The sequence below is a fragment of the Cupressus sempervirens genome, chromosome 6 (genome assembly GCF_028749045.1).
Source record: "Cupressus sempervirens isolate cs-2001-9-10 chromosome 6, ASM2874904v1, whole genome shotgun sequence".
Classification (NCBI taxonomy): Eukaryota; Viridiplantae; Streptophyta; class Pinopsida; order Cupressales; family Cupressaceae; genus Cupressus; species Cupressus sempervirens.
Genome location: NC_143123.1, coordinates 91,050,808 through 91,062,685, shown reverse-complemented (window position 1 = coordinate 91,062,685; position 11,878 = coordinate 91,050,808).

Below are 11,878 nucleotides of genomic sequence, written 5' to 3'. Positions count from 1 at the left end.
GTAGCTTGAGGTGCTTATGTTGCTCAAGCATGTCAATAAGACAATATTTATTATTGTTCATAAATCCAATCTTACTTTCTTCCAATAACTTAGCAGAGAATTTTCCAAGAAGGACAACGATTACTTAGTAATTAAGTTTTCTCGATTTATAAATAGGAAGGAATGTTTTCAATTTGAGTTTCAACATATATAGAAGATACAACAGAAATAATAGAGCATGTTGAAATAGATTCCAACTTGTAACTATAGAATAAATTATTATATTTTGTGAGATTTTAGTATTAAACTTTGTCGAATGCATTGTCCTGTAGAGCAGTGATTGCTCCAAGCAAAGCTAGATTGTGCACAAACTTGTAGTGTTGTAGATTGTGCAAGAGACATGGCCAGAGAAGAAATAAAAGTTTGGCAGCAAGCACCATCTTTTAATGGATATGAAAATCATGTTTCAACAAGAAAGATGAAGACCATCATGATAGAAAATGATTTGTGGGATCTTGTGAAGAATGGTTTCACAGATACCATAAACACTGTTCAGTTTGCTTCCCTCACAAACAATTAGAAGACTCAATTGAGAGAGACAAGAAGGAAAGAGGTTAAGGCCATGAGCTTGGTTGAAGTAGCCTTGATAGAGACTTTATTTTCAAGAATAACAACAACAACTAGTTACTCCAAAGAAGCTTGGGATATTCTTGAAACCACATTCAATGGGAATAATCAAGTCCTTGTTGTGAAGTTGCAAATGCTTCAAATAGAATTTGAGTATCTTCTTATGAAAGAAAATGAATTTTTTTCTGAGTTTAGCACTAGAGTCTCCACTTTGTTAAATTAGATGAAAGCTAATGGAGAAGTGATTTAAGAACAAAGAGTATTGGGAAAAAAAAAATTGATACACTTGTGATTGCTAGAAGAATCAAAAGACTTTTCCAAGTTTACAGTTGATGAGTTAATGGGTTCTTTCCATACTCATGAGCATCGCATTAATAGGTTTGCAAATTCTTCTCAAGAGCTAGCTTTCAAAGCTCAAGCCAATGTAAGAGGCAGCGAGAGAGGAAGAAACAATTTTGGACATGGTTCTAGAGGATGAGGACATGGCAACTCTAGACAAAGAAATGCTAGAGGAGTTGGCCATAAAGGAACAAGAAACTCTTGTATTAGCCCCCAAGGAGGAAGAAGAACTAACAATTCTAATAAGAGCAATGCAATAATGCCACAAGTTTAGGCACTATGTGAATAAATGCTGGAAGAAACAAAGTGATCAGCTACAACATAATGCTAATGTAGCTAATGAAAATGTTGGATATAGAAATAACAATACAACCTTGATTATGTACAATATTGGTGAAAAAGTCAATCCTAAAGTTTGATATTTGGACAACAACTGTAGCAACCACATGAGTGGTAATGAAAGCATGTTTTCTTTCTTTGATAAAATTTTTAAGTATGAATGGAGAAAAATGGAACTATTCCTATGGTGGGCAAAGGATTTTTTATGATCCACACCAAGCAAGGTGAGCAGAAAGAAATTCAAAATGTTTATTTTGCCCCTGGTATAAAGCACAATCTGATGATTGTTAGACAACTCATTTAGAATGGATACAAAGTGTTGTTAGAAAATGACCAATGTGTCATTCATGAGAAATATGGGAGCAAGAAAGTTATTTCAGTAGTCCAAATAAAAAAAATTAGATGTTTCAATTAAAATCAAAACATTTTTAGCTCTCAATCTGTAGTTGCACCACCCAAGTAGGTGTGTACAACAATACAAAATCAATCAACTTTTAAAAATGTGACTAAAGACCCATCTAAGTTATAGCATTTAAGGTATGGACATCTTGGCTATGCTAGTTTGAATTTTTTGTTAGCACGAATGCTGATGATACTACTTTGGGGAGTATCTTGAGCATTGGAGAGTATTGGCATGTTGCATTCATCACTATATTTGTCATTGATGCCAACATAACATAGTTTCTGTAAAGGTTAGCTGAGTAGAAGACATAGATCTTGATGGTACAAACAATAGTTTGATTATCTGGTGATCTGTAGTTACAGACATGTCCAACATAGTATCCTGATGATGTGGTGAAGTGTGTAGTGTCTGAGTCGAAGATGTACAAAAGTTGTACTTGATTTATAGAGAACGGTTAGAGACAAAGTATTGGGAAAATAGTTCGTGATGTTTTTTGGCTATCTTACATCTAAAATGTAATGAAGAGATGCACAGCCAGACGGTGATAGAGAAAAATTAGTTGATGATGTCAACGAGTGCATAAGCCCTAGTATTGTACATGTGAAGTTTTGTATAGACTATGAGCTAACAATGCTATTGTAATTGTAATTAATTAATTTTATTATCATAATTAATTAGAAAACCTTAAGGATGGCTCAAAGAATTATAATGAAGATATGGTATAAAGGAAAGATATTTTCCTTGATTTTAAAGTTTGTATTCAAGTATTGTGATCGCTATTGAAGTACAAAGTATGAAATGGAGAAAAGTGCTTACTGAATGTACATAAATGATCGAAGAGTTTATTGAATGTGAGATTTGTGGTCTAGTTACAAGATTAGAAGGAGAAAAGGTCTAGTTGATAGGACAATGAAAGAGGAAGGAACAATACAATACCATTCTATTATTATGCAAGGAATAGTACAAAGATCATTTGGACATTGGGTTCATTGGTCTTTCCCTTGAAGGTGTTTAGGTAGTGGGTCCAACTATCTTCCAAAACTCCTAAGGGGTTGGCACAACTCCCAATAGGGTTGGAATCTCCTAACAGGGATTCAAAGTCTCCTAATAGAGAATCATATGTCCTAAATGTATACATAGACTCCTAATAGGTTCCATCCTCCAACAAGGAATATTTATATCAGTACATCATCTTGTGGGTACCATTCTCACCGGGGTTTTTCCTTTGATCAAGGGTTTCCCTAGTTAACATATCTAGTCTTATTGTGTATGAGGATCTTATTGTGGTTTCAGTTATATTACTCATATGGTTAATTTTTTTTGAGGTTGATAATTGTGATACTAGTTGGATAACTGATTCACCCTCACCTCTCCTCTTAGTTATACTAGTGGACTATATATTCTAACAATTGGTATCGAAGCCTTAGGTCTTTGAAGGATAATCTTAAAAAATTTGGGAGATCAATGAAAAATCCTTTTAGAAAGGATAGTCCTAGATTTGATTGGGTAAACTATGATAGTTGGAAGGAGAAGATGAAAATTCATCTATTGTGCATGGTCTAGGATATTGGATTTTGAGAAAGAGTAAGAAGCCATTTGTTGAAGAAGAAAAGCTGGAAGGTTGTAGTGAAGAAGAGAGGGATCTATTCATGTGTAACATGAGAGCAAGAGAAACTCCAATAAAAACTCTTCCAAAGAATGAGTATAGTCGAGTAAAGTCACTTGAAACATTTTATGAAATTTGCAAAGCATTAGAATCTACTTTTGAAGGTGATGATCATGTAAAGAGAATGAGATTACAAAATTGGATATGTGCATTTCAAAATGCTAAGATGATGGAAGATGAATATGTAAGAAGTTATATTGGCATAATATCAGAAATGGTTGCATGAATTCAGTCTCATGGTGAAACCAAGGAAGATGATGAAGCTATATGGAAGATATTGAAAGGTTTGTCACCACCATTCAAGCCAATAGCTTAGATGATTTAGTCCTACACTAAGAATTTTATAAAGGAAACATTGCTTGGAAGATTATAATTAGCATAAGTAGATCTAAGATAGTCTAGAGAACTTGCAAGAGTTGAAAAAACCTTTAGTGCCCTAAACATTCAACCTAATTTGACAAGAAGTGCAAGTACTCATGGAGATTTTGCTAGTAGTAGCAGCTTTGATGACGACAAGAAGATTAAGGAATAACCCTTATTGTGAGAAGAGAAAATGATGGTAAGAAAATTTTTAAATATTGGACTTGTAATAAATTTGGTCATTATGCATCTAAATGTCCTAAAAGAGAAAAAAAAAAATATAAAGAAAATTTCAACCCTAGAAGAAAAAGATATAGAAATTGATTTAATGAAAATGAAGATAAAGAATTTGATGAGAAAGGTCAAAGTAAAAGTGATGATGAATTGGGGTTTGTGGGTATCAAGGAAGATGATTTTGATGGATAAATTAGAGAAGAAAGAGCTCTAGTTACCCAAGTGGAAAGAAGTTTGATAGGATAATTGATAGTGCTTGATCACATTACATGATCCATGATATGAATAAGTTTGTTAAGATCAAGAAACATGATGGAGGTATTGTAAAAGTTGGTAACAATGCAACCTATCATGTAATAGGAATTGGATCCATTACTCTTGATTGTAAAACTAACATTAATGATGTTTAATTTTTTGATGGATTGAAGCATAATTTGTTGAGTGTTGGACTATTGGTGGACAAGGGTTATCTATTGTGGTTCACAGAGAAAACCTACAATATCAAAGATATAGATGGTAAGATGATTGAAAATGGCACCAGATCCAAAGGTAATGCATTTTAGTTCAATCGTACTGAAATTACATGTTTCGTAGCTAAAGAGAATAACAATTGGTTGTGGCATATGTGACGCTCTGCCAAGGGATCCAAAAGAATTAACCTAAAGTTTTATAAAGTTTGCCAAACATTTTTTTAAAAGAAAGAATAGCATACACATTAATCATAAAGTAGTGGAAGCAATAAAATACAATCATATATAAGCAAACATAAGACTACATTCCTTAAGGATCCCAAGACATTGAGTCACATTTAAATTTAATTAATACTAAGTCTAAAAAATACCACATCCACATGAAAGAATAATTAAAATTCTACAATCCATTTAAATAATATATATTTGTTCTGAATGCCACTTGGAAATAAAATTCAGAATGCTCAATCATCCATTGTACATGTCATAGGGTATTAAAGGCTAAAAGAATATACATTTATAAAAGTAGTCTACATCATCCCTTTTGAATCTATGAAACAAAGTACAATATAATAAGTTAAACTTGTTGGATAGAATTGATTAATTGTGTGTTGTCTTTGATGTTACACAAATGTCATATCAACTGACAGTTAGTGCTTACCGAGACCACTTGGTTAGCAAGATAGTTTTTCCTTATCTACTGAGCATTCTAAGTTTACTCTGTGCAGAAGATAGTGTGTACTGAGCTCACTTTGGTGTTAAATAAATTTAGACAAAAATGAGCATTAATTGAGCTCACTTGGTTAACGAAGGAAAAGTTGGACATAGTTAGTATTCACTAAGTTCACTCGGTTGCCAAAGGATTTTTGCAAGTTCACAAGTGTTAACTGAGCCTCTGATGGTTAATATAGGGAATCATTTCAGAATTAGTATTTACTGAGCAAGGTTGGCCAATGAAGGATTTTGTTGTTTTGGAATTGAAGCTTAATTATTTTAAGTATTGGTTCTAGCCAACTATGGTAATGATTATTGGTCACTTTAATTTGTATTTGAGCTAACTTGACAATCTGGAAGGTATAAATAAAAGGTCAAGTTGTGATTTCAAGTGTGTGCAAGTGTGTACAAGTGTGTTGATTGAATTAAGAAGAAAAAGAGAGGAAGTGAACTTGAAGGATAAAAAGGATCTTTGTGGTGCAGAAAAGTCACATTCAATCAGGAATGATCAAGTTTTAAGTAGAACAATGATCTAGATTCAACAATTTAGTTGCATCACAATCAGGTCATTTGATTGTTACTCTCTATCCATTGTAGCAGTGATCTAAAAATCTCTTAACAGAGTTGGTTTAATAGCCAACTGTAAATCCTCTAATAAGGTGGAAATTCCATTGAATTGTTTCAAGACCTCTTGCAAGGCCACTCCTAATAGAGTGATTAAATTCTCTAATAGGGTCACACCTAACAGTGTGTTTTGTAACCTTTAATAGGGTCGGCTACTAACAAGGCTCACTTTAGAAGAGTGAAAAGCAGTAACTAGTTACATTGGTGGTTTTTTTCGAAATTGGGTTTCCATGTTAAATCTTAGTCTCTCATGTGTTCATGTTTTTTCTTTTATCTTTGAAAGTTAATTATTGATAGTATTGGATCTGCTAAAGTATTACACTCTACATTTACCGAGTTACAAAATTTTTTGTTTGTTTATTGAACATTAGTAGTAATCATTTTATTGAACATTTTGTTTTTTTATTGACATCTAAGGGATCTAGGATTTATTTTAGTAGTAACTAATTCACCCTCCCTCTCAGTTACTCCTTGTATATTTCAAACAATTTGTATCAGATCTCTTGGTGCTTATAGGAAAGGTTTCGAGGACCTAAGCTAAAGATTATGATGTCTTACAAGAGAGATTTCAAAGCTTAACAAAGATAACTTTTCAGCATGGTAGTGACTCATGAGGCTTCATCTAGCTACCATCAATGATTCAGGTTGTAAATATCTTGATGAAGAATTCAAAACTCCTACTGGTAAATTATCTATTGAAGATCTTGTTGAGAAAAAGAACCATAACATCATGATGATTGACATTGCAACTCCTCTTAGCTATTAAGAATTTGATGAAATCAAAGACTGTAAAACTACTTTTGATATGTGGAACAAGCTCAAGGAAATCTATGGTGGAGATGACAATGTAAGGAGAGTCAAAGTAGAAGGCCTTAGAGGAAAATTTGATCAAATAAGGATGAGAGAAGATGAAAATGTTGCCAAATATGTGGAAAGAATAAAAGTCGGTGCTAGTGCAATCAGAGCATCTAGAGGAGAGATCAAAGAAGAAATTGTTGTAAGTAAAATCCTCAAAACTTTGCTTCTCATCTATGTAATTAGAGTATCTAATATTCAAGAAAAGAGATGTGATTCAAATAGCAAGTTAGGTTTTGATGCCCTAGTAGGAAGATTGTCAACTTTGGAGCTAGACAACTTTGACAATTATGTTCTAGCCTCCAAAAATGTTGAGTCTGCTTTTGAAGCTAAGCTTTCTCTCAAGGATAAAGGCAAGAAAATAAAAGATAATCAAACTAAAAGTGAAGAGGAAATAGAGGAAAGTTCTGATAGTGATCTTGAAGTTGTTGAAGCTTCACTTGCAAAGAAATATTCTAGAGGCAAAGGAAAGTACAAAGGTAAAGTTCCTATAATCTATTTTTCATGTGAAGAAATTGGTCATATTAATGTTGCTAGGTGCTCAAATAGAGATAGCATGGATGAGAAGTAGAGACACAAGTACAAAGGTAAAAAGGATTTCAAAAATCAAAAATCATACAAAGACAAAGGTAAGAAAACTTATTTCATGGCTAAAGATTTTGATAATAGTGAGGATGAAATAGTATACATTGTTGTAAAAGATGAATCAGATGATGAAGAAGATAAGATGGCACTTATCTTGCATGTTAGTAAAAATGATATATGGATCATAGATAGTGGATGTTCACACTATATTACTAGAGACAAAATAAATTTTGAACATTTTGAACACTATGATGGAGATAGTGTAAGGTTTGGAAACAATGAACCTTGTTGCATAAAAGGGAAAAGCCGCATCTCACTAAGCAATGAACTTGTATGTGACAATGCTTATTTGGTTGAAGGACTAAAACATAATCTACTAAGTATGGCACAACTAATCAAAAATGGATTCAAGGTAGAATTCATGCATGGCAAGGTAAGACTGCTGGATGACAAAGGGGATTTGATTGGATTAGGAAAACAAACAAATGGTAACCTATTTTATCTTGATCTTGGTGATTGCTCATATTTTATTGCTCAAATGGAAGAAAGTTGGCTATGGAATAGAAGGATATGTCATGTGAATTTTGATAATATAGTCAAGATAATTAAATTAAAAAAAGTAAGAGGTATTCCTAGTTTGAAGAAATGATTTGTTGGTTTATGCAAAAATTGTCAAATTGGCAAAATGGGAAAGACTAGTTTTAAGAGCAAAAACTATCAATCTGAAGATATCTTGGAAATTGTGCATAATGACTTATGTGGACCTATTGGAGTAGAAAGCTATAATGCACAAAAATTATTTATTCTTTTTGTTGATGACTATTCTAGAATGATGACTATTATGTATCTTAAAGAAAAGTCAGAAGCTTTTGAGAAATTCAAATGGTATTTGGCAAGAGTAGAGAAGGAAATAGAAAAAATATTGAAATGCTTAAGATCAGATAGAGGTGGTGAATTCATCTCCAATGAATTCAATAATTTCTACATTGAATGAGGAATCAAAAGGCAAGTATGAGACCCTGGTACTCTTGAGCAGAATGGTATAGTTGAAAGAAGAAATATATCCATTATGGATTGTGCAAGGACTCCAATGATTGAAAAGAATGTTGCTATCAAATATTGGAAGGAATCCATCAACACTATAGTTCACACTTTGAACCAAGTTTAGTTGAAGAAGGACTTAGATAAAACTCCCTATGATCTATGATATGGCTACAAACCCAATGTAATTTACCTGAAAGTATTTGGAAGTAAATGTTATATCTTGAAAGAACCTAGAAAAGGAAAGTTTGATGTAAAAGGTGATGAAGGTATATTTTTAGGATACTCCTACAAAGGTAAAGCATATAAATGTTTGAATTTGTCCACTCAGAAGATCATAGAAAGTGCACATGAGGGAATTGATGAGTTTGTAGAAAAGACTAAAGAAGAAAGCAAGAAGGAACTATAAGATTACAAAAGATTTATTTACTTCAAAGTTGATACATTGCCAGGAATATCTAACAATAAGGAGACTTCACCTCCTAAGTCTTCCACAATTACCAAATTGCAAGAAGTAAAAACTGAGTCATAAGGACCTGAGTCACATTCTGAAGCTACCGACTTAACACCTATCAAGTTTGAAGGACTTGAGTGACAAACTAAACTACTTGAGTCTCAAGTTGAAATTCAAAAGGAAGACAATGCAATTCTTTCAAAAGGCAAAGAACCTATATTGGCCAAGTATGTCAGAAGTCATGATGCATGTGATTAGATTATTGGAGATAAATTACAAGGTACTATGACAAGAAGCAAATTAAAAGGTACATGTTTACTTGCTGATAATGAACCTAGAAGTGTTAACGATGCTCTAGAAAATCAAAGTTGGATTGAGGCTATGAATGAAGAAATAGAACAGATAGAAAAGAACAAAACTTGGACTCTTGTTCCTAGGCCTAAAGATAAAAATGTAATTGGAACAAAACGGGTATTCAAAAACAAGCTGAATGAAGATGGACAAGTGTCAAGAAACAAAGCAAGATTAGTATGTAAAGGTTATTCTCAAGAGGAAGGCATTGATTATGGTGAAACTTTTGCCCTTGTTGCAAGATTAGAAGGTGTTAGGACCCTACTTGAATATGTAGCTCATAGAGGATTCAAAGTATATCAAATGGACATTAAATCTGTATTCTTGAATGGAATTCTTAATGAAGAAGTCTACATTGGACAACCAAAATGTTTTATTGATCTAGACAAAAGGAACATGGTCTACAAATTACGAAAAGCACTATATGGTCTAAAACAAGATCTTGGAGCATGGTGCAAAAGACTACATAACTACCTAATACAAATTAGTTTTCAAAGAACAAATGGTAATAGTAGTCTATACATCAAGGAAGGACTAGATAACAAAATTTTGTGGGCAAAGATATTGTGGATGATACTCTATTTACAGGAAATGATGACCTATGCAAAGCATTTTCAAAACAAATGAACAAAGAGTTTGAAATGTCCATGTTCAGTGAGATAAAATTCTTTGTTGGATTGCAGATATATAAAAACAAAAATGGTATCTATATTACTCAATCTAGGTATATCAAAGAGATACTCAAGAAGTTTGGAATGGAAGACTTAAAACCAGTTGGTACCCCCATGTGTACTGGATTGAAGCTTACCAAAGATGATGACTCTAAAGAGGTAGATTAGACCCTATATAGATCAATGATAGTAAAATTACAGTATGTAGTTCACACAATGCTTGATATTTCCTTAGCAGTTGGAATAGTGCCAAGATTCTCAGCTAGGCAATCAAAAGAATCTTGAGATATTTGAAAGGCATTGAAGACTATGGTTTATGGTACAAACTTGGAGGAAACCTAGACCTAAAAGTATTTACTAATGTTGATTGGGAAAGAAATCTTGATGAGAGAAAAAGCACTAGTGGTGGAGCTTTCTTTCTTGGTAAAAGGTTGGTATCTTGGACAAGCAAGAAACAAAACTACACATCCCAATCCATAGCATAAGCATAGTATGTTGCACCAATAGTGAATTGTTCTAACATAGTTTGGTTTAAACAATTGTTGGAAGGTATGAAGGTTGAGATCAAAGAAGAAATTGTCATGTTTTGTAATAACACCACCATAATTAACATATCAAAGAACCCAGTGATGCACTCCAAAAAAAAGAACATTTCTATAAAATATTATTTTGTCAAAGAATTGGTGCAGGACAAAGAAATTAGATTGAAATATGTCCATACAAAAGAATAGATTGCAGACATATCCACCAAGCCATTACCTAAGGATGCATTCTTGTATCTAAGAGGTAAGTTAGGGGTCATTCCCCTATCTAAAGCTCACTAAATAAAGTTTAGTGATGCATCAATAGGAACCAAGTTGAAGATCAATCAGTTGATGTAGCATAGTCAAGAGAATATTGTATATGAATCAGTACTCAAGTTATATTGATACAAATTTGGCATGTGTTGTATTTTGCACATGTTGTCTTTGGCATGTGTTTTCAAAGAGGGATAAGTTTACTATCATATCTTTCTAAAATTTGGTAGAGGGAGAAGTTTTGTAGAAGAGAAAGCTATGTAATTCCTTCATAGAGGGAGATTACTGCATAAAGGAGAAGCTTATGGTGTAAAATCAAAGAGGGAGAAAACTTTGTGTTAGAGAAAGTCTTGTTCTCAAATTTCATTGTGCTATGACATGTTGTGTTGTCATTAATGCTAAAGAGCGAGATTGTTGGATACAATTGATTAGTTGTGTCCTGTCTTTCATGTTACACAAATGTCATATCAACTAATAGTTAGTGCCTACCGAGCTCACTTGGTTAGAAAGATAGTTTTTTCTTGTCTACCAAGCATTCTAAGTTTACTTTGTGGAGAAGATAGTGTCTACCAAGCTCACTCAGGCATCGAAGGAATTTAGGCAGAAACAAGTGTTAATTGAGCTCACTCGGTTCATGAAGGAAAAGTTGGATAGAATTAGTATTCACTGAGTTGACTTGGTTTCCAAAGGATTTTTGCAAGCTTACAAGTGTTAACCAAGCTTCTAATGGTTAACATAGGAAATCATTTCAGAATTAGTATTTATTGAGCAGGGTCGGTCAATGAAGGATTTCGTTGTTTTGGCATATGAAGCTTAATTGTTTTAAGTATTGGTTCTAGCCAACTATGGTAATGATTATTGGTCACTTTAATTTGTATTTGAGCTGACTTGAAAATCTAGAAGGTATAAATAAAAGTCAAGTTGTGATTTCAAGTGTGTGCAAGTGTGTTGATTGAATTAAGAAGAAAAGGAGAGGAAGCAAAATTGAAGGATAAAAAGGTATCCTTGTGGTGTAGAAAAGTTACACTCAATTAGAAATGATCAATTTTTAAGTAGAACAGAGATCTAGATTCGATTAGGTCATTTCATTGTTACTCTCTAACCATTGTAGCAGTGATCTAAAAATCTCTTAACAAAGTTTGTTTAACAACCAATTGTAAATCCTTTAACAAGGTGGCAATTCTATTAAATTGTTTCAATAGCTATTGCAAGGTCACTCCTAATAGGGTGATTAAATCTTCTAATAAGGTCACACCTAACAATGTGTTTTGTAACCTTTAACAAGGTTGGCTCCTAGTAGGGCTCACTTTAAAAGAGTGAAAAGTAGTAACTAGTTACATTTGTGATTTTCCCCAAATTGGGTTTCCAC